The 24,471-nt window shown below is 37.1% G+C and overlaps 1 protein-coding gene across 3 annotated transcripts in view; it reads left to right on the top strand.

The window, feature by feature from the left end:
* EYA4 (EYA transcriptional coactivator and phosphatase 4) overlaps positions 460-24,471 on the top strand; it is a 314,810-nt gene continuing 290,798 nt past the window's right edge. For 2 of the 3 annotated variants that reach the window (XM_021087789.1, XM_021087721.1), the window contains exon 1: positions 466-706. The gene's annotated coding sequence lies outside the window, so the exon portion shown is untranslated. Of the gene's footprint in view, positions 707-24,471 lie in introns of all 3 variants that reach the window. The other variant, XM_013988217.2, reaches the window with a different exon arrangement.

Here is a 24,471-nt window from a genome sequence, read left to right as displayed (position 1 = left end):
TGATTATGCTTACCAGGCCCTTCTGAAAATGTCTTATTGTTTTATATCAACAGCACAGCCCCTAGCAAAGTTCCATATAAGTTTTTAAAGACTGTTAAGCTGATAGGTGTTTATTCACCCCCCATCTCTATAAGAATCATGGAATATAACTGACAAGAAAAACCACTTCTGTTTCCTTATCTCTTCTTCACTTGTTCTCGCTCTCATTTTTTCTCTTTAACCAAGCAGCTGCCCTCTAAACTTGATCCCATATGGTCCTGTTTGAGAAAAGAAGGGGGAAAAAATTAAAATCAGGTCTCACTAATTAGAGGAAAATTACACATGTAGATAATCGAAAGATCTTTTCATACTTACGGTTGGCATTTCTACCAAGGCTTTAATTGACTGTTGGGTCTAAAGGGTTACGTGCTTTTTTTAAGCAACATGTGCTCCTAGCCAAGTACTGGCTGGGACACGCTGTAAGTAGTTTGGGATCACCAGCAGCTCTTGCTATTTTAGTCTGTGTCACTGCTTGAAGTTGTAATTAATTTGCAGGATCCTAAAAATCAAATTATGACAGTTCTGTCACTTGATAATAACTTGCATTCAGTCTTATCAAGAAAGTCATGGAGCATTTAGAAGAAGGGCAAAAAAAATCCATAGAGTGCCAGCAAGTATCTCACCTAGAAGCGGACAGCAGAAGCCTCGCAGGGCTTAACGTGTCCTTGTAAGTAATTTGTGGGATATTACTACTTGCTAATTAATTGTGATTCTGCGTTTTAATTGTATTTTCTATCAGGGATAATGTGTGTTGCATTTGTTTTTGCTTTTAATCTAAAAGTTCATTCATGGACATTTTTAGCCAATGTCAGCTTTAGCTCATTCTTGTAAAATTTATAATATTTATAAATGTTATTATACAAATGATATTTGCACCCTTATAGCACAGTAATTCATTAGTTCCTTCTATTAAATCAACATGATAAAAAAAAATAGTGCGGTTGTTAGATTTCTCTCTTCTCTTTTGCTCCTGATTTCTTTCCTTGCGTTCAGTTTTCCTTGTAACAGCTACATTTCTTAACAGATTTTCTCATTCTTCAAACCATAAAAAGAAAAAAAGGTACAAAGAAAAGGGTTAAGAAATGAACAGTGAGGCATTCTCTCGTGGCTCAGGGGGTTAATGATCTGGTGTTGTCGCTCCTTGGCTCTAGCTACGGCTGTGGCACAGGTTCGATTCCTGGCCCAAGAACGTCTACAAGCTGCAGGTGTGGCCAAAAAAAAAAAAAAAAAAAAAAAAGAATAATAAAAGTAAAAACAAAATAAAAAAATTAGTGAATGTGTAAGAGGTTGAAGTGTGATCTTTTTCTGATTTATGGGGTCATTCAAATTATGAACATATAACGTGTACACAATGATCTTCAGTGTGCTGAAATATGTTTATAGTATATCTCTGAAAATCACTCAAGAAATGTACTTTTAGTACGTGTTCCTATTGGGTTGATCACAGGTTCTATAATAAATCATTTTTTAGAAAAACACTTACTTAGATTCATTAGAGTTATAGGTGCATGATTAAAGGAAATGAAATGTAGAGTCCTGTATTTAAATATGAGCTATAGTTCAGCAGATTGATTTCTGATCAATTATTTTCTTTGAGCTTCAGGTTCATCTATAAAGTGAGGATAATAAAAAAAATAATAATAATCTACTCTGCAGAGTTGTAATGAGGCCCAAATAAGCACAAGAACATTAGTGTAATTTTACAAGTTTGTATAAACACTTCCTCAAGAATTAGTATTCTAGTCTATAAAAAATACTTCTTGCTTAAGAATGTTAAGGGGGGAAATGACTAAATAAGTAAAGAGGGGAAAAGTATAAACGAATTCCTTTTTATCTCAGTGGTTTTTCATTGTTAATTTTTTAATATTTATTTTACAAAGTTGATAAGCAGGAATACCATTTTATTATGCCTTTAGTAAGCAAGCAGCAGTTGTGAGGAAGTATAAGGACTGAATTTAAAGGACCGTGTTGTTTTCCCGTATTGGTAACTGTAGAGTCAGAGGTCCTTGTACTGTTCTGAAACTGGTTGTATATCTATAAAATGGAACAGTAATGGAGTTCCGTCGTGGTTCAGTGGTTAACAAATCCGACTAGGAACCATGAGGTTGTGGGTTCAATCCCTGGCCTTGCTCATTGGGTTAAGGATCCAGTGTTGCCCTGAGCTGTGGTGTAGGTCGCATACGCGGCTCGGATCCAGAGTTGCTGTGGCTGTGGTGTAGGCTGGCAGCTACAGCTCCAGTTCGACCCTAAACTGGGAACCTCCATTATGTCATGGGTGCAGCCCTAGAAAAGACAAAAAAAAAAAAAAAAAAAAAAAAAAGGGAGCAGTAAGTGTGGAAAATAGAATCTTGCATCTATGCTATTCCTGGGTCTCCTGAACCACAAATGGGCAGCTCTTCTAACTGGCCAAGAGGATGCAGTTCTGCAGTGAGAGCCCCAATCATTCTCCTACCTGATCAGAGTCCAGGGGAACGGGGGCAGGGCTTGTGGGTGGGTCAGTCACCACTGGGCACTGCACCCAGGGCTGCAGATTTGGGAGTAGAGGAAAGTTACTCACCAGCAACACTCCTCTGCAGCATGGGATAGCCACTCTGCCAGAAATGTTTCAAGGCACGAGGGGACCGAGGGGACCATCAGCAGCTGTTCTTTATACCTCGCAGGATGTCCTGAGGCTGTTTGAGATGACCCCTTGGATCATGGGTTTGCAGCTCCTCCTTGGAAAGAAGTAGCCATAATATAATAGAGGGTTTTGTTATTGTTGCTTTCATTCGAAGTCATGAGTTGTTTTTTTCTTTTTCCTCTGGGGAAAAATTGTTTACTTGCTTCTTGTTCCATGAATTTCTTTTCCTGGTAATGTGATTAGATTTGGGTTCCTAGGAAGTGGGGGAAGTGGGGGGAAAGTGGAGGAAGGAAGAATCGATGGAGAGAGGGAGGGAGAGGTGGAGGGAGGGAGGAAAGAAGGAAGAAAGGGAGGGAGGGAGGGAGGAAGGAAGGAAGGGAAAAGAAAAGAAAAGAAAAGAAAAGAAAACTGAAGAAAAAAAAAGTTGCATGAGTAGAATATGTACATAATAGGCTCTAAATGAGAAGAAAATTTGCAGTTGTTCTATGGATTCACAGTAAGCATGTTTTAGAACCTGCTGTTTCTTTCTCCAAAGTGAATTTCTATGTAATATTAACTTCAGTTTTTTAAAAAAACTTCACATATCTGAAAGTAATATTTTTATTTAGATGAATACATCATCTTGTATTTCTCCCTCAGAAATTAATAAGACCCTCTTAATTAAAAGTTGATATATTTTAGTGGTAAAAGTATTATGCTAAAATATACCTTTGAATTAATACTTCAAAATACTCTCCAGAGTATAAGCAGCCCATAGATAACAGGGGGCAAAAAAAAAAAAAAAAAAGCTAAAATGCTGTGGATTTAAAATTGTAGCGAGCATTTTAATTCTGACTCTCTCCACCCCATTGCTTTGTTTTCCAAATACTTAACTGAGATTTGTACTATGGGTTAGTATGGGTTGCCCAGATATTAGCTAGATGTTAGTGATGTTCTATTTTTTTTTTCATAGTCTGTCCCAGAAAGGGATGTCTTAAATATTCTTAAGTAGACATTTTTTAAAAACACCCTATCATTAAAAATATGTCAGCTAAATTTTTCAATAATTTCCTTTGTTAAGAGTGTGATCCGTTCTTCTAAATTCAATTTTCCTTTCCCTCTGTGTTCCGTTTGTATTTCCTCCAAATCACACTGCCTTGTACGCTCTCTCTCAAGCATACCTACAATAAAGCCATCTGTTGTCCAAGGGTTATTCCTACATGAATCATGCTCTGTCAAAAATTTTGAGGTTTATAAATGTTCAGTTAATTGAGCAGTCTGACCCGCTGAATACTTGTAAGTGCTTTATAATATCTTTCAACACTTCAAAACTTTGGCCCACTTAAAACTCCAGAATCCCAGAGCAAATGGGACAAGTTATTCACATGGATTCTTGCTGATAAAACTAAAAACATGCTTATGAATTTCTCAGAATTGGGAATAAAGTAAATGCAGTTCTACTCTTCAGTGTTTATTTTTGAACTGTGTCTATGTCAGACCATAGCAAGTGGTTTGGCAAGTGAAAAACTTACCCAATCAGCCAATTATGTTGACTGCTTCATATTAAACACTAACTTGTCTTTTTTTTTTTTTTTTCTCACCAACTGGACGTTTTGACTTCATGAATGCTTATAGTTTTTAAGAAAGAAGTCACTCTCTGTCTCTCCCTCCTCTAATTACTTTTTTCTCATGGGGATGAGATACTTAAAATAAATGTACAAATAAATAACTTATAACTTACACGTCAGCTCAAACCATCCACCGCAATTGTATTTTTAAGATTTCTGCACATTCCTGGGGGACATATTCTCTTAGTCTCTTCTGGCCTCAAGTTCCAGATTTCACAGGATTCTCAGTCTCACTCCCGTATCAATACCATCCTTTCTGCTCTGCACCATTCTTTCAAAAAAAAAAAAAAAAAAGCGAATCTGCTCACAAAAATATTTTTCCCTGTAGCTTATTGAGAAAACCAAGGCAGTTTACACAGCAACCACACAACTTTGCATATTGGTGATTTCTCAACTTAAAATTATGTTGACCCCCAGCCATATATCACACAGACTGGGCACCCTTTCCTCCTATAGAAGCTAACTCCACTTTTCCCTACCAACCCCAATCTCAGCTCTGATATTCAGGGCACGTGTCAAGACTCACTCAGTGTACTTCTAAACATCTGCTTCAAATTTTTTCTAATCCTCTGTCCTTTGCTAATCTCTACAAGGGGAAGTGAGGAGTATAGAAAAGTTTTACTCTACCATTAGGAGATATTCATACCCAACACACACAGACACACACACACATACACACTCACAAGACAAGTGCATGCCACTCACCCCACATTCACATGCCTTAGCAGGCAGATGTATCTAGACTCAGTTTGGGTTTTAAGCAAAAATTCCCTTGAATGCATTTATGTCAATGTTTAAAAGCTCTTACTTGTATTTATGTATAATATCTAAGTGGAACCTCTTGTTCTCCAGGGTGGCCACTGCCTATCCCCCAGACCTCATCTCACATCAAGCCACACTTGCCTTCTTTTTGGTCCCTAAAAGGCAAAATCATTCCTTCTATAGTACTTTTGCTTTCCTACCTCTGAGCATCTCAGCATAACTGATCTATTCTCATAATGTATGTGTTAGTCCAAATTTCTCCCTTTTAGAAGTGACTGTTGGAGTTCCCGTCGTGGCACAGCAGAAACAAATCTAACTAGGAACCATAGGGTTGTGGCTTCGATCCCTGGCCTTGCTCAGTGGGTTAAGGATCCAGCATTGCCATGAGCTGTGGTGTAGGTCACAGACATGCCTCGGATCCTGCATTGCTGTGGCTCTGGCATAGGCTAGTAGCCATAGCTGCAATTTGACCCCTAGCCTGGGAACCTCTATATGCCAGGTGCGGCCCTAAAAAAAAAAAAAAAAAAAAAAAAAGTGACTGTCAAATCCACAGCAACATCTTCTCACCGCATAGTCACACCACCCAATAGTCTATAATAGTCACTTTTATTTCTTTAAAATAAATTATAACACTCTGAGATTATTTTTTTTCTTTTTTTCTTTTTAGGGCCACACCCATGGCATATGGAAACTTCCAGGCTAGGGCTAGAATTGGAGCTACAGCTGCTGGCCTGTTGTACCACAGCCACAGCAACACCAGATCTGAGCCATGTCTGCGACCTGCACCACAGCTCATGGCAATGCCGGATCCCCAACCCACTGAGCAAAGCCAGAGATCAAACCTGCATCCTCATGGATACTAGTCAGATTAATTTTGATATGCAACAATGGGAACTCTGAGGTTATCTTTATTTTTAATTTATAAATTATCAATTGTCTATTCTTGAGGACAGGGTCTTTTTTATATTGTTTACTCTTCTATATCAAGGACCAAGAAATGTGGGTGAGAATGTTTAATATATTTTTAAAAATAAGTAATTTTGTCTATTGTTAAAAATAAAAAACATTATTAATTTCTTAGTAACTTTAAAAAGTATAACTTACCTAATATATTTTAAAGGATAATCATATTATCTGTCCCCTAATAGTTAACATGAATTCAGTAATAATTATAATTGTTATTATAACCAGGACTTCCTGAGATTAACTTGATGGCAAATACCATCATTTACTATGTTCATATTGAGAATTCAATGTTCAGAAGAAATAGTATTAGCCTGGGAATTAAAACAGCCTAGTTAAAGATTAGCATCATGGAATTCTAACCCAATCCTCTCATTTAACATTTGTGGCAACTGAGACACGGAAAAACTATCTTGCCCAATATTAATGGCAAATTTAAGTCTGGAATTCAGGTTTCTTGAGTCTCAAATGACTAATTTTCCCCCTAAACCATGTCCCCAGTCCTAATCTAAGAGTAATCAGTTACTTCATGTTTTCATTTATAGAATAAGCAGGTGAAATTAGATGATCTCTCAGCATTTGCAGTTCAATTACTCTCTTTCTTCCTTCCCCTCTCTTCATCAATTATTCCACAACTTGACTGGAAGCAATCTCCTTACAGTCTCATTCATATTGTCAAGATCTTACTCAATGATACCTTGAGTCCCTAACAGCTCTCAGTCTATTGCTCAGGGATATTGTGCTGATGATACGCAGCACAGCAGAACTCACAACTACTGAATCTATACAAGTAGAAAAATAGAGATGCTTGACTATTTGCAAGCATTTCTTTCAAGGGCTTTCTGAGTAGTGAAGAATAAGGCACAGCCAATCAAATATAATAATAACGTCAATTACCATCGAACCAAAGTTAAAGTTGCAATTAATATGGACCGAGGTTAAAATTTAAGCACCTTAAGATAAAAGTGTTAGGGCTTTTTGGTAACCAATGTATTTGACTTCAAATTAAATTGCCTTGTTCATCATGGGGGGAAGGCATCCTACTAGTTTTTGCTTTCAAATGAAACAGATCCCCTGTAAATTTATGTATGTGAATATTACAGACTAGGAAGGAATCTCACTACTAACATAAAAGCCCTTGGATAAATCACATTTAGTCTGTATCTTAATTAGATTGTTGTCCAGTCTATTTTAATATTTCACAAATTTACGAAATCTACCAGATTAATTCAAAGTTGCCTATAGTATGGTGAAATCTTTTTTTTCCCCCAAAAAGTAAACTAGATTAAAGTCAATTTCCAAAACTATTAGGTAAACTCAGAGCCTTTTAATTTTCCTATGTTTTAGAATTTCAGATACATTAAGGAATTTAACTTTTTTCTTTATATATATAATGATTTTTATTTTTTCCATTATAGCTTGTTTACAGTGTTCTGCCAATTTTCTACTGTACAGCAAGGTGACCCAGTTACATATACATGTATACATTCTTTTTTCTCACATTATCATGCTCCATCATAAGTGACTAGATATTTTAACATTTTTTAATGTGCTACTTTGTGCCTAAAGAGGAGTTTCCTAACAATGGTTGTGAGGAAAGAGAGATAGATTTGTTCCCTCTGTTGTTCTGCCGTGTCTAGGACTTTTGGCTAAATCAGCCTTGGTCTAACCATTGGAAAACAGTAAAGAGGTGAATACAGGAAATAGTGGAATGGAATAAAATGTTGGGCCAAAAAACCTGAGGTATATTTCCGAGGAAAATAGAACAATTAAAGATTTCCTGTGTTTATAATATGTAACACCCAATGTTAATCTAGGATCCATTTCCTGGAACATTCAAGGGAGTCCATACATATTGCAAAATTTAATGTAAAATTGTGAATGTGCATTATTTTGGAGGCAAGAGACAACCTAGAATTTTCACTATATTTGCAAAAGGGGTCTGTGACCCAAAAGAAGGCTAAGATGGGCAATGTCAACAGGATACCAGAAACAAGCATCATAAAGACGGCAAAGTATAACATAACTAGCATATCTCCTCTCCCATCTCCAATTGTATTTAACATTTTTCATTCTCAGAAATCATATCCAGCCTATGGCTGTACAGTTGAAGTAGATGAGGATAATTCCATGAAGATTAAGGGAAGAATGCTTAGGATGAGTGAATAGTAAGAAAGTACATTTTTTAGAAAAGAAAACAACAATAAGTTTTGACTAAAGGGTAAAATTATTTTTTTACATGTAAAAAAACTTTAATGTAAGGATATAAATAAAACAACAGTTTTTTGTCCCCTATTAATTTGTTTTCATTGGTAACAACAGCCAGTATTTACTGAGAACTTAACATGTACTTTTGATAGTACATAAGCATATATTTTTACATTGAGTTCTCACAACAAACCAATGGAAGAAGGAAATGTTTCCCTTCATTTTTCAGACAAAGAAACTGTAATCATTTTGGCAGATCAGGAAGGACTTGCAAGAAAATATGACGTGTTGCTGAATTTCCAAAAATCAGTGTGTACATTTTGGGAGGGATGTGGAGTTCAGGATGGAAAGGAGTGAACAGAAGGTCTGGGGAAGGAGCAGAGCAGGAAGAGTGACAGCAAAGTTAGATGTCATTTAGGTATGTAGAATCTATCTTGAATGAGACTTGAACATAGGAAGAGATTAATGAGGAAGTCTTTGAAATTTTATCTTCTGAAATATGCCATAGCAAAGAGTTACACTGAATCAGGACGAGTCCCTACACAAAAGCTGAGGAATGGATAAGACGTTGTTAATTTTTTTCTTAAGTTTCTTCCAACTTTGGTTCTTTGAAGACTTAAAATTTAAGTCTCCTTAAGCAAAATGAATATTCAGAATTTACAAATAGGTCAAGAAATTACACTATCTTAAGAAACTTCATAGATTTACAAGGAGATCCTGCTGAATAGCATTGAGAACTTTGTCTAGATACTCATGTTGCAACAGAAGAAAGGGTGGGGGAAAAATGTAATTGTAATGTATACATGTAAGGATAACCTGACCCCCTTGCTGTACAGTGGGAAAATAAAAAAAATTATTAAAAAAATAAAATAAAATAAAATAAAATGGGTTTATTGCATGGCAAAAAAAAAAAAAAAAAGAAAAAAAGAAACTTCTTTTCCTTGTTTTGTAAGAAATTTTATCAGCCCTTCCATGGCAAAGAGACATGGAAAGGAAATGTGTTGACCATGAAGACTCTAAGTAGAGGATTTGGTGACTCTGCCTCCCTCAAAACAGCAAAAACCACCTTTAAAATATGAAATAAGCCCATGGGTAGACAGGAGAACTCATTAAAAGCATATCGCAAAGGACACAGAAATTTCATTTCTGTATGTACCCAAAAGATTTGAAAGAAGGGGCTTGAATAGGTTATTTGTACACCCATGTTTATAGCAGCATTATTTACAATTGCCAGAAGGTTGAGGCAACCCAAGTGATGGATGAATGAGTAAACAAATGTGATATATACATACAGTGGGACATGATTCAGCCTTAAAAGGAAGACAGGTCTGACCCATGCTACAACCAAAGGAACTCTGAAGACATCATGCTAAGTAAAATAAGCCAGCCGCAAAAGACACATTTTGTATGATTCCACTTATTAAAAGGTATCTGGATTAGTCAAAATCATTGAGGCAGAAAGCAGAATGTGCTCTCTGTTACTAGCAGCAGTGGGTAATGAGGAATCATTGTTTAATTGGTACAGTGTTTCAGTGTAGGAAGATAGAAATGGTTTCGGATTGGGTGGTGGTAATGGTTGCACAACAGTGTGAATGTACTAAATAACACTGAACTGTACACATGAGGTGATTAAAATGGTAAATTTTATATTATGTATAGTTTATCTACATATCAATGAAGACAGAGCTTACATTAATTTATTTGATATTCTTAAAGCAGGTTTCCATTCTCAGTCTTTAAATACATATATTCAATTAAAATTCCTTTCTGGATAAAGCTGAGCTAAAAACTACTCATTTGTAAAACATTTAGGTAAGAGATTTACATATGTGAGATTGATACAAACGTTTTGTCTTAAATTCCTGTATGTTATATACCTTAATTTAAATATGCCTAAAATACTATATGGTTAACATTATATATTTTTTGGTTATTTATTGAGTATAGTCAACTTAGAATTTCATTATCCAAATTGAAAATGTTGTTTGACATGGTTGATGACTAGTGGCTTATGTGGTAGGAAAATATTTTACCAGAAACTCTTGGCTAGTGGGAAAGCCAATAAGATGTATTATCAACACTTCAAAATGGTGGTATATTCACAGAGTGCACAGTCTAATAGATGGCTAACAATTTGACAAATATAATTTTTTAAAAATTAAATACACTGGAATGTCTCTATAATGTTTTCCAGGGATCTGGGGTTTTTTTCAGTGTTACACGATCCTCTTTGGGCCCTTAGCCAGCCTTTTAAAAAATGAACATTAACTGCAGGAAAATGTTAAAAGAAGGCATATTGTGATGAATTTCACTGTCTAGTATTTATTTTAAAGGGTTTAACTTAATATACAACACAGTGAAACTTTGCTTTCTCATACATAATGTATTAACAATTTTGGTCTCAGAAAACATTGCCAATGAATAACAGTGAATAGCAAATCCATATATACTTAGAGCTAGGATTTTTTCAGTAAAGTTTATTTTTTCATTGCTGTCTTGAATGGATATTTTAAACTTAAATGGGTTCCATTTCTCCTAAAATAAAGCATCTTTAGAGGAGAAATTTTAAGGGAACAGATGAAATTTCATTACCATGCACGTGGTCACACCTTGTCAGAATTTAGGTCCTAAATTTCACTGTGATATTGATATTTGCACACATTTAAAGTGACATTATTTGGCAAAAGAACAAGTATATAGTTTGAGTTAGTGGTGCATGTGGTGATGACTAACCACGTAATACAAGGTTAAAACAATTTTTAAAATCACTTGTTAATGTGATAAGACCAGGCTTGTGTTTTTCCTAACCTCATTTTCAATTGGCCTTTTTGTTCAACCAGTTGGGGAATAAATGTTTGCAACTGACAGATGTACTCTTTACTCAAACAGAAAGAACCGGAGGTAGAGTTCCTGTTGTGACTCAGCAGTAACAAACCTGACTAGTATCCATGAGGATGCGGGTTCAATCCCTGGCCTCAATCAGTGGGTTTCAGATTAGGAAGGAGCTTCAGTGTGGGCCGCAGACCCAGCTTAGATCCGGTGTTTCTGTGCCTACAGCATAGGTTGGCAACTGCAACTCTGATTTGACCCCTAGCCTGGGAACTTCCATATGTAAATGCGGTCCTAAAAAAAGCCAAAAAAAAAAAAAAAAAGATGGGAGGGTGAAATGTTAACTGGACAAGAGTGATTTGCACCTTTCATAGCTTTGTGGGTGTAAATCCCCTATTTTAAAAGTTGAGTAGTGCTTTTAGTTTAAGTGTCTCCTAGTTTGACTCTAATCCAAGGATTATTCCATCTATATGAATGAACTAATGAAGTTAATCTCATGAGGAAAACATATTTCTGTAAGAATTCTGTTCTAGAGGATAATTTATTGGGTATACATTATCTCAGAATTTCTCTTCCTTCTCTCTACTACTCTTCCTCTCTCAACCCATCATCCCACAAAAAGAATCTGTGAAACTGAATAAATTACACCAAATGCTTAGACTTTACCTTCCTTATTATTCTTACTCTGAAGAGATGTTCTCCACAATGTATGAGTCTTTCGGATATAGAATTTAGTTAAGTATTTAACAGCCTCCATGCTGACGTTTCTTCAATTTTTACAGACTGACATTGTCAATAGCCCTAACAGACTATTTAATAACCTTTCAGGGTTTTTTTTTTTTTTTTTTTGATCACTTAAAATATTAAGGAGTTCCCATTATGGTTCAGGGGGTTAAGGATCCAATGTTGTCTCCGTGGGTTTGATTCCTGGCCTCGCTCAGTGGGTTAAAGATCTGGCATGGCTGTAAGCTGTGGAGTAGGTCACTGCTGCAACTCAGATTCAACCCCCAGCACAGGAACTTCCATATGCTGCATGACCTGCCATAAAGAAAAAAAAAAAATTAAGCTTGACATGGTCATGGTCACTGCTGCTATACAATACATCTGATAGCGTCTCTTGTTCTTCCCTTCATTTTTCCTCTTATCCTTCCTCCTTTCCATCCTCCTAACAAAAGCAAACTCAAACCTTCATTCACTGCCTGCCCTCACAGGAGCCGTGCTCTGTTGGCTCTCATGAAGCCTGGCCCTGTGCCTGCAGAGTCAAGACCATGGCCAAGCCAGCCATGGAACCCTCATGCATACTTATCCCCTCCCTTGATATTAGGAATCTGCCTCTCAAATTTCACCTTCTTCTCCACCTTGGCAATCAGATAACTGCCTCCTCAGCTACACAAAATGACTGTGTTCTATTAGGGCTTCATCTGCAGAGGCTCAGGAGAAGAAGTGAGGCTTATACTTTTTCATGCTCTCAAGAGTGACAGTTCTTCACCTCTTGTTACGCAATGTTTCAAAAGTCTCTATCACAAATTTTATCCATGTTTATAGTGCTTAATGTGGGACAACAATTCTCTTAGCAATTACTTTGTTTTGATCAGAACAGGAAACACACGATACTGTTTTTTTGTTGTTGTTGCTGTTGTTTGCCTTTTCTAGGGCCGCACCAGCAGCACATGGAGGTTCGCAGGCTAGGGGTCTAATTGGAGTGCAGCCACCGGCCTACGCCAGAGCCACAGCGACACGGGATCAGAGCCGAGCCCCGTCTGTGACCTACACCAGAGCTCACTGGCAACGCTGGATCCATAACCCACTGAGTGAGGCCAGGGATCGAACCCGCAACCTCATGTTTCCTAATCGGATTCGTTAACCACTGAGCCACGATGGGAATTCTCCTGAAAACACTTTTTAAACATAATCATAGATGGAGTTGAAAACACTTTTTTTAAAATAATCATATATGGAGTTTAAAACACTTTTTAAAAATAATCATATATGGAGTTCCCGTTGTGGCGCAGTGGTTAACGAATCCAACTAGGAACCATGAGGTTGCAGGTTCGATCCCTGGCCTCGCTCGGTGGGTTAAGGATCCAGTGTTGCCATGAGCTGTTGGGCAGGTTGCAGACGTGGCTCGGATCCCGTGTTGCTGTGGTTCTGGCGTAGGCCTGCAGCTACAGCTCCAATTCGACCCCTAACCTGGAAACCTCCTTACGCTGCAGAAGCAGCCCTAGAAATGGCAAAAAGTCAAAAATAAATAAATAAATAAATAAATAAATAAATAAATAAATAAAAGTGTTTTCAGATATGTCACATAAAATCCACCCTTGTAAAATGTGCAATTCAGTAGTCTTTAAAATCTTCATAAAGTTATGCAAACTTTACTATTATCTATTTCCAAAGCACCAAATTTTCATTATCTATTTCCAAATTTTCAGCACCCAAAAGAGAGTCAGCAGTCATTGCCCCTCATTTTGTCCCCTTAGCCCCTAGAAACCATTAGTATAATGTTTTTGTCTCTACAGATTTGCCTATTTAAGACCTTTCATATAAGTAGAACCAAAAAATAGGCAATCCTTGTGACTGGTTTCTATTTAACACGATGTTGGCAAGGTCCACCTGTGTCAGAGCACTTATTGATACTTCATTACTTTTTATTGCTAATATTCCATTGTGTGGATATATCACATTATTTATCTGCTCACCAGTTGATTATTAGTTGGGCTGTTTCCACGTTTCGACTATTGTGAATAATGCTGCTATCAACATGAATGTGGAAGTTTTGTGTAGACATATGTTTTCACTTTTCTTGGGTATCAGTCTAGGATTTACATTGTTCGGGAGAAACTACCAGGCTATTTTCCAAAGAAGCTACAGTATTTTAAATTCCCCCATAGTGGAAGGATTCCAATTTCTCCACTTCTTGGCCAGTTCTTGTTATTTTCTGCCTTTTTGATTACAGCCATCCTAGTAGCTATGAAGTGGTATCTCATTGTGGCTTTGATTTACATTTTTCTTTTTCTTTCTTTGCTTTTTTTTTTTTTTTTGGCTTTTTAGGGCCACACCTGCAGCATATGGAAGTTCTCTGGCTAGGAGTCTAATCAGAGCTGCAGCTACCGGCCTAAGCCACAGCCACAACAGGAAATCCAAGCTCAAAGCACATGGGATTCTTAACCCACCGAGCAAGGCCAGGGATTGAACCTGTATCATCGTGGATACTAGTCAGGTTCATTACTGCTGAGCCATAATGGGAACTCCCTGATTTCCATTTTTCTGACAGCTATTGATGTTGAGCATCTTTTCTTGTGCTTATTGGCTATTTGCGTATCTTCTTTGGATATCTCTTCATATCCTTTGTCTATTTTTTGTTTTACTTTGTTTCTATGTTTTTATTTTTTATTAAAGTATCGTTGATTTACAATGTTCCAGCCATTTCTGCTGTACAGTAAAGTGACACAGCCTCCTATACACATCTATTTTTTTTCCACATTTTCCATCAGGTTCCTTGTCTATTCTTAACTGGCTTTTTTTAATGCTGTGTTGTAATCGTTACTTATATATTCTAGATACAAATCCCGTACTAGATATATGATTTGCAGATTTTCTTCCAATCTGTTCCTAGTTTATTCACTTTCTTGATATGCCCTTCGAAAGAAAAGAAGTTTTTAATTTTGATGACATCCAATTTATCTTTTGTTGGCCCACTGTCATTGCTTAGGTTTTTAGCATCAGTGTGTAAGAAACAATTGACAAATTTGTAGTCCACAAAGATTTACACCTTTGTTTTCTTCTAAGAGTTTTATAGTTTTTGGTCTTACATTTGGATCTCTCATCAATTTTGAGTTAACTTTTGTGTATGTTATGAGTTATGGGTATAAATTTATTCTTTTGTATGAGGTTTCTAGTTGTCCCAACACTACTATGGGGAAAAGACTATTCTTCCCTTATTGAAGTGTCTTGGCAACTAAGTTGAAAATCAACTTATCATGAAGAGGGTCTGTTTCTTGACTCTCCATTCTGTTTTATTAGTCTTAATGTCTGTATTTATGCTGATACCACCTTGTCATGATTACTATAGGTTCACAGTAAGTTTTTAGACCAAGAAAGGTAAGTCCTCCAACTTTGTTTTGTTTTAAGATTTTTTTTGGCTGTTTTGGGTCAGTTGCCTTTCATATAAATTTTAGCATCATCTTGTCACTGTCTGCAACAACAACAACAACAAAACAGCTGTGATTTTCATAGGAATTATACTGAATCTGTACATAAATTTGGGGACTATTATAATCCTAGCAATATTAAATATTTTAATCTATGGATACAGCTGTCTTTTGATTTTTTAAGTCTTTAATTTCTTTCAATGATATTTTCTAGTTTTCAGAGTTATGTGATTTTTGTTAAATTTATAGTTAAGTATTTTATTTTTATTCTACTGTATATAGAATTATTTTCTTTTATCTATTTATTTTTTTAATCTTTTTTTTTTATTTTTTTTGTCTTTTTGCCATTTCTTGGGCCGCTCCCCGCGGCATATGGAGTTTCCCAGGCTAAGGGTCGAATCGGAGCTGTAGCGCCAACCTACGCCAGAGCCACAGCAACGCAGGATCCGAGCCGCGTCTGCGACCTACTCCACAGCTCATGGCAATGCCAGATCGTTAACCCACTGAGCAAGGGCAGGGACCGAACCCGCAACCTCATGGTTCCTAGTCGGATTCGTTAACCACTGTGCCATGACGGGAACTCCTAGAATTATTTTCTTAATTTCACCTTTGGTTTGCTCACTCCTACTTAATAGAAATACATTGGATTTTGTATATGATCTTGTATCCTGAAACCTTGCTGAAATTGATTATTTGTTCTAATTATTTTTAGTGGCATCTTTAGGAATTTCTACCTATAAGATCATATCATCTTCAAATAGAGATGGTTTTACTTCTTTTCTGAACTGAGTGCCTTTGGTTCATTTCTTGCCTAATTGCCCTGGCTAGAATCTCCAGTACAACACTGAACAACAGTAGCAACTTAAAGTCTCCCTACCTTCAGCCCTGTCTCTGGCTACAGCAAAACTAATCTCTACACCACACTCAATCATTCAGCAAATATGGAATCTTTCAGTAAACACCGAGTGTACACAATGTACAAGGCACTGTTTTAGAGGTCACTTATTTTCTAGGTGACAGTGGTTGTTATAAAAGACAAATCTAACTATAACAATCTTCCATTAAAACTCTGTAGTGATGGTACCTTATTTTTATTAGAAAAAGAGCTAACATCCTAGCAGAGCTTACCAGATCCTGCCTTTCCTAGCATGAGTGTAAACCTCCAGCTTCTTTTCCTGCTGCCTCCCTCTTGAACACTCTTATCTAGGCAAACACAATTGATTTTTGATTTTCAAAATTTCAGTACAGTTCATCATCCCTGTTTACAAATTATTTGTAAATTCATTATTTGCAAATTATTATGTATTTGTAAATTCACCTACTGGCTAACATTTATTTGTAACCCTAAAACCAGTGCTCCCAGGGCTTGTCTTTTCCACTGTCTATTTATGTGACATTTTCACATTTTTGTGTTTTTCTTGGTGACTTTGCTATTTAACATGGCCCTCAAGTACTGTCTAGTGTTTCTATATGCAAGAAGGCTGTGATGTGCTTTATGGAGAAGGTTTATATGTTAAATAAGCTATGAGTTATAGTACTGTTGGCCAATTTCAGTGTTAATGAACTAACTATATATATTAGACAAAGCATCTTTAAATAGAAACACACATAAAACAAGTTATGTACTTTTTCACTAGATGAAAATATTGTGACTAGAGGCTTTTAAGAGCCTAAGTTTATATTTGCCCTGGGGACAATGACTCAGTATTTGCTAATCTAGTTTCTGAAGAGAGTTTTTGGAACCTTATTACTGTGAATAGCAAGAATCCTCTGTACAAAAAATGATAATAATACAAACATAGTATTTATAAATAGAAAAATAGCAAAAATTTACTAAGTGTCAACCATGTTCTCAGCACCGTGCTAAATAATTTATAGACATTAACTCGTTACTTCCCATTATTTTATTTAATTCATGAGATAGGTATTATATTGACTCCATTTTTCAGATGAGATGATTGAGGCTTTAGGGATATTAACAGTTCTCCCCATGAAGCTTGAATATTTTCCCCCTGGTAGACTGAACTCAAAGCCAGAGTTATTAAAAGTACTTCTTGAATGATAAATTACCTTGTTGCAGTCTATTCCATTTGAATTCTTAAGTACAGTCTTTAATATACTTCTAGGTTTTCATTTTGTACTTTAATAATAAGTTGTAATTTACTATAACTATCTTTGATCCAGTTTAACCATTGGCACGTTTAAAGTCCCTGTGTTCGATCTGTGCTGTTTTAGAAGTCTTGAATTTTTCCTCCTTCTAGAATATGTGAAGAATAACTCCTTTGGGGGAACAATGATTATTAAGTATTTGAGTTCCTGGTGATATTGAAAGTGGCAGGTTTCTGCAAGAGAGGTTTTCTCCATCTGTAGCTTAGGAGAATTTTAAGGTCTTTAATGATCTCTCTTTTTTTTTTTTTTTTTTGAGGAAAACACAGTATTATTATTATTATTATTATTATTATTATTATTATTTTGTCTTTTTGTCTTTTGAGAGCCGCACCCAAGGCATATGGAGATTCCCAAGCTAGGGGTCTAATTGGAGCTGTAGCCACCGGCCTACACCAGAGCCACAGCAATGCAGGATTCAAGTGAGCCGCGTCTGTACACAGGTCACGGCAATGCCAGGTCTTTAACCCACTGAGCGAGGCCAGGGATCAAACCCGTAACCTCATGGTTCCTAGTCAGATTCGTTTCCCCTGAGCCATGACGGGAACCCCTTCATTATTATTAAATTTCAGGGAAACAGAAAATTCATGGCAAATGTTAATTTTTAATAATTTTTATAATATTACTCTAAAATTTTGAAACAAATGACGTAATGAAGAATTATTTTAATTTTGTTGATAAAGAAAACAAGAAGTGTTAGGAACTTCTCAAGCCAATGACTATATATAGACACGAATGAAATTAAGTTTGTTTGTTTGTTTCTTTGCTTTTCAGGGTCGCATCCGTGGCATATGGAAGTTCCCAGGCTAGGGGTTGAATCGGAGGTATAGCCACTGGTCTACACCACAGCCACAGCAACACAAGATCTGAACCACATCTGCAGACTACACCACAGCTCATGGCAACACCGGATCCTTAACTCACTGAGCAAGGGCAGGGATCGAACCTGCATCCTCATGGATCCTAGTTGAGTTTGTTAACCGCTGAGCCACAAAGGGGACTTCCAAAACTATTCTTTTGAGTCTAGATTTAAACATCATTCTTTCCCTGTTATAATCATGTGACCTATCACATACGGTGTTGTTAAGAGAGAAAAACAGTGTTCAACTAACACTGAAATCACTATCTACAAGCCTTCTGTGATTTGTGCTAGAGATGAAGGTTACCTAAGGGAGAGGATTATGACAAGCTCAAAAGGAAAATGTCTTGATGGCCAATAAAACGCAAACAAAACATGTACAACTTTCAAAGCATAATTTTATGTCTCGCTTAGAATTCTGTCCCAGAGCTCTGTTAATTACAATTGCAGATACTGCAGGGTTTCCTATGGGGAGGAGTGGAGCCCAAAAGAAGGCTTCTAAGAAGATTCAGGGCCAAGCTAGCCTAAGAGAGGTGGGCCGGCCCTTTCCCAAAGGATATGAAATTCTCCAATTTCAATTGATTACTTCCCAAGTTTAAAACAGCCTTTTGATTTAAGGATATATATTTCTGTTTCAAACCATGAGAAGCCAGCTACCTTCTTTTAAAAAGGGGAAATTGGGAGTTCCCGTCATGGCTCAGTGGGTAACAAATCCAACTAGGAACCATGAGGTTTCGGGTTCAATCCCTGGCCTCGCTCAGTGGATTAAGGGTCCAGCATTTCCTTGAGCTGTGGTGTAGGCCAGCAGCTACAGCTCTGATTAGACCCCTAGCCTGGGAACCTCCATATGCTGAGGGTGCGGCCCTTAACAACAAAAAAAAGAAAACGTCTATGGGAATTGTGGTCTTTGCTGCAACCCAAGAGAGTAAGAGTTCCCAGGAAAACGAGTGAAAACAAGCGACTCCTGTGTGTTCTCTCCATAGAAAGAGTGCTGCTTTAACACATAGACAAAAATAAATACCGTAAAGAGTTCCATTTCAAGGGCTCAAAGCTGGCATGGTAATACTGTTAACCACACAGGGAAAAGTAAACATTTTAAACTGGTGTTAGAAACATCTTCAATAGAATTTCAAGTGCAGGATATTTTATACTATTTTATTTATTTCTCAAGTCTGCCATATTTCTGAACTCATCAGCAGCATTTCTAAAGGACATATTCTATTTTGGGTGCATGCCATCTCTTTTATTTAAAAAATTGTGATTTATATTTTAGTTATAATTTCAAATTCCTTGAGGCATTCCTGCTTGGGACTCTCTGTAGCTCATATTCTTATAGGTTTAAAAGAAGTACTAAATAATGGCATATGGCAGACATTCATCAAGTATTATGAAAAAAGTGAATGAATACATGTAGAATTCTTTTCCTTCAATGAAATTATCTCTTGAGGAGTTCCCATTGTGGCTCAGTGGGGTAAGAATCCTACTAGTATCCATAAGAATGTGAGTTCGATCCCTGGTCTTGCTCAGTGGGTTAAGGATCCTACATTTCCACAAACTGTGGGCATAGGTCGCAGGGTGGCTTGGAAATGACATTGTGGTGGCTGTGGTGTAGGCAGGCAGCTGCAGCTCCAATTGGACCCCTAGCTTGGGAACTTCCATATGCTGCAGGTGTGGTCCTAAAAAAAAAAGAAAAAAATATATCTTGAATAACATTATTAATTGAAGTCCTTGTATTTAGTATTGGAACTATTTTGAGCTGCTGCAATGGATCATGTATAAAATCACATATGTCTTGCTGGTAAACTTTCACCAGCTGGAATCTCTGCTGAATGACTGGTCTGTGTGGATTTAATCCTACACCTTTCCCCCCATTCTTAGCCCCTCTCCTAGTGAATTGCTAATGAAGAACTAAGGAAATACTGCATGAGACCATCAAGACTTACAAGGAAATAGCCATTCTGAATTATTAGGGGAAGTTTAATTAAACACTATTCACTTGGAATAGCATCAATATTATTTTTGAGTCAACTATCCCTGGGCAAATTACTAAATAGGAGAAGTTTGTTTTTAGGTCCTACCCTCTGGCTTTCCATTTTATATCCCAGCATCTCTTTCTCTCTTCCATTGTCCACTTGCACCTGTCCTGATCCAAATCCTTTAAAGGGTCCACTCTCCGCAAGCTGCCTCCTAGATTCAACTGCACCCACAATAACCCTCCATCTGGACCTAATATGAGCTGCTCTGTGCTCAGAACTCTTTCTTCCTTCTTCCATCCAATTCAGAACTTTTCTGACCTGGGTTCCATTCTGTCAAGGCTCTACAGCTTGCTTTTCAAAAAGATTGCTTACTGATTGAATAAGCACAACCTCACAAATGTGATACTCAGATTAATGTATTATGAAAGGTCTTCCCTCTCTCCCTTTAAAAATGATTTTAGGGTTTCCCGTTGTGGCACAGTGGAAAGAATCCAACTAGTATCCATGAGGATGTAGGCTCCATCCCTGCTATGAGCTGTGGTTGCAGACACGACTCAAATCCCGTGTTTCTGTGGCTTTGGCATAGGCCAGCAGCTGCAGCTTTGATTCGACCCCTAGCTTGGGAACTTGATATTCCATGGGTGCAGCCTAAAAAGCAAAAAAAAAAAAAAAAAAAAAATTGTATTGAAGGAATAACATACATTCAGAAAAAGTGCATTAGTCATAAGTGTGCAACTCAATGACAGTGATCACACATGTAACCAGCACTTAGCTCAAACATTGCCATCAGCCCCAAAGCCCTTTACCAAGTGCTATATCCACAAGTCTGCTCTATTCTAACCTCCAAAGGCATAAATTTTGTCCATTTTATAATTTACTTGAATTATGCTATTTGTACTCTTTTGTATCTGGCTTCTTTCACTCAACACTATGCCTATGAAATTGTCCACATTGTGCATATGTTAATCATTCTCATTGTATATATAATATTCCATTATGTGAATATGCCAATAGTGTCTATTGGCATTTGGATAGTTTCCAGTTTGGGATACCATAAACAGTGTCATGAATATTCTTACATGTTTTTTGTTTGTGATTTTGTTTTGGTTTTTCCGCCAATGTAACTTTGCGTTTCTTTTTCTTTCTTTCTTTTTTTTTTTTTTTTTTTTGCTTTTATTCTAATTTAAAGTGAACAAAATTAACAAGAAAGTTTTGCCTTACACAAAGACACAGTGAAATCGAAGCTGTGTCTTCAACCTATACCACACACGACAATGCTGGATCCTTAACTCAGTGAGAAAGGCCAGGGATGGAACCCACATCCTCGAAGACACTAGGCAGGTTCATAATCTGCTGAGCTACAACAGGAACTCCCAACCTTGTATTTCTGGTGGATATACACTTAGGAGTGTAATTGCTGGGTCACAGAGTACACATATGTTCACTTTTTGTAGGCACAAATAGTTTTCCAAAATGGTTAACCAATATAGCAGAGTGTTAAAAGAGTTTAGTTTTTTCTAAATCCTCCTCAACACTTGGTATTGTTTGCCTTTTCCTTATAGTGATTTTTGTGTGTATATAATGCCTCACATAATGTTAATTTGCATTATGTTGATGACAATGAAATTGAGCATCTTTTCATGTGATTGTTGGTTTTCTATATACCTTCTTTTGTGAAGTACATATGAAAGAGTTTTGTCTGGTTTTCTATGATGGTGTTTTTCTTGCTGACTTATAGGAGTAATTGTATTTGGGAAAGAAACCCTAGTCACAGGAGCATGGAGGTAAGCAGAAGGCCTAGGTAAGATGTCTAGACATAGCATCATTTCTGTTTGTCTTGGCTCTTGAGTGTTCTTCTAGGTAACACAGGAACTGAACTCCTGCCTTTTGTCATACAGCCCACTTGAACCAATACCCTACCTTAGAAAATGGATGCCATTTACCATCCAAGTTACACGTTTATGTTATTTTTTATCTTGAATTGGGGCTGAGAAAAATCTGGGTTGAAGCCAAGATTTTGCTGAGTTGACATTAGATTTCAAAACCCCAATGGGGAAAAAAATGCATAGAATTAGAACAACTGAGGGCAGGTCGGCATAAACATTCTGGCTTTAGCTGTTGTATTTCTTGGCCATGGATGCCACTGTGGTAATGTTATCCTACGTGTGTGGTCACCATAACCAAAAAGCCCAGCTTCACTGAAAGACACCAGTATTAATTAGTTCACGGCCTTTGAACCAGCTTGAGGAATGTTCCCATCAGTGCTCCTCCTAAAAGAATTCAAGCAGCAACACAGAGAATAACAATAATGTCAAGTTACTAATGCTGGCAGCTGGGGTTTCCATTTTTCCTGAAAGTTCTTCCTTAGCCATAGATAAGTAAGTTCCTAGGTGTAGCAATGACCTGTTAATTCAATCTGTTTAACTGATAACCCACCAGCCTTCTGGAAGGGTGCTGTAGGAATGCTGGTTAGTGACAATTTCAGCTCTGCCTGATTTAATTTCACCTCAGACTCTCTCTCTCTCTCTCTCTCTCTTTCTCTCTCTCCCCCCCCCCCATATATATATGTATATATATAGTCCTTTTGCCTTTTCTAGGGCTGCTTCGGGCAGCATATGGAGGTTCCCAGGCTAGGGGTCGAATTGGAGCTGTAGCTGCCAGCCTACGCCAGAGCCACAGCAACACGGGATCCGAGCCGTGTCTGTGACCTACACCACAGCTCACAGCAACGCCGGGTCCTTAACCCACTGAGCAAGGCCAGGGATCGAACCCAAAACTTCATGGTTCCTAGTTGGATTGGTTAACCACTGCGCCACGACGGGAACTCCAGCCTCAGACTCTATATAAAACCATGTATTTTTACATTATTCCATAAACACTGTAGCAAATAATTATCTTTTGTTTTGGTTATTATCTGTTCATTTGTTTTTTTCTCCTGATGGTATGAGCCAACCAATATCTGATTATTACAGTGAGCTGGCTCTCAAAACTGTTGGACATCTCCAATCTCATTAGTCTGGTTTTGAATCTTATTGTGCTTCTTGCTTAGCAGAGTGAGTTTGACTAAGTGACTTGACCTCCCTAAGTCTTTGTTTTTTCATCTTTCACATGGACAAAAAACAGTATATACCTTTTAGAGCTGTCAGGATTAAAGGAGATTATCCATGTAATACATTAATTAGGTAAGTACACAATAAGTTTGGCTAATATTACTACATCTTACCACATCAAGAATACTATATACGTCTTTAGCATAAAATTTGTCTGTGGTATTTTTTTAAGTTTTATTGAAATGTACTTAATTTTCACAAGGCTGTGATCATTTCTGCTGTACAACAAAGTGACCCAGTCATACATATACACATATCCATTCTCTCTCAGATTCTTTTCCCATATAGATTGTCGCAGCTGCACCTGTGACATGCATAAGTTCCCAGGCCAGAAATCAAGCCTGTGCCACACCTGTGACCAGAGCCACAATAGTGAAAACAGTTGACCACAGTGACAACCTGGATCCTTGACCCACTGAGCCATTCTATCTGTAATATTTTTAACATTGCTACTGTTTTGGTGGAGGTTTTTCTTTAACTACCTGCCCTTTACCCAGTGAGCTTTTTAGCATCCAAAATTAGGAAAAGTTATATTTTACTTCTACATTAGATTTAGAAAAATTAATCTATTTACCTGTGGTTATTCTAATTTAAAAGCGAACAGAACTAACAAGAAAAGTTTGCCTTACACAAGTTCCTAAATGGTATAAATGTAAATAAAATGCTTTAAATATTCAGACAGAAGAATCAGAAGCAACATTTTATCAAAAATACCAAAACTACCAATTACAAAGTAAGTCACAGGAATGTAATATATAGCTCAAGGATTATAGTCAATATTTTATAATCACTTTGTGTCTGTGTAATCTATAATAATATCAAATCATTCTGTTATACACCTGAAACTCATATAATATTATACGTCAACTATATACTTCAATTAAAAATACCCCTGAGATGTAAACATAAACCAGCTACAGGCTCTCAACTGAGCAGGAAGTTGACTAAGTATATCTTTTGTTACTCTCCTCACTCCTTTACTTTGTTCACTTTCTTTTCCTGGAGTCTGAGGCTTCCTTCCCAAACATTTCTGGTTTCCATTCATTTCCACTGTAATACTTCTCCCAGACTAATGCTTCCCAGGCCACTCAAACACTGCATCTCCCTAGCCCACACCAAAACACATTTATTATGTGATATAGTCAAAATGTGACCCACTTGGCTATTACATTGGAAGAAGAAGA

Source organism: Sus scrofa, chromosome 1 (assembly GCF_000003025.6).
Source record: "Sus scrofa isolate TJ Tabasco breed Duroc chromosome 1, Sscrofa11.1, whole genome shotgun sequence".
NCBI lineage: Eukaryota > Metazoa > Chordata > Mammalia > Artiodactyla > Suidae > Sus > Sus scrofa.
The sequence above is the reverse complement of the archived record's forward strand: the minus strand, read 5'-3'. Positions and strand labels throughout refer to the sequence as shown.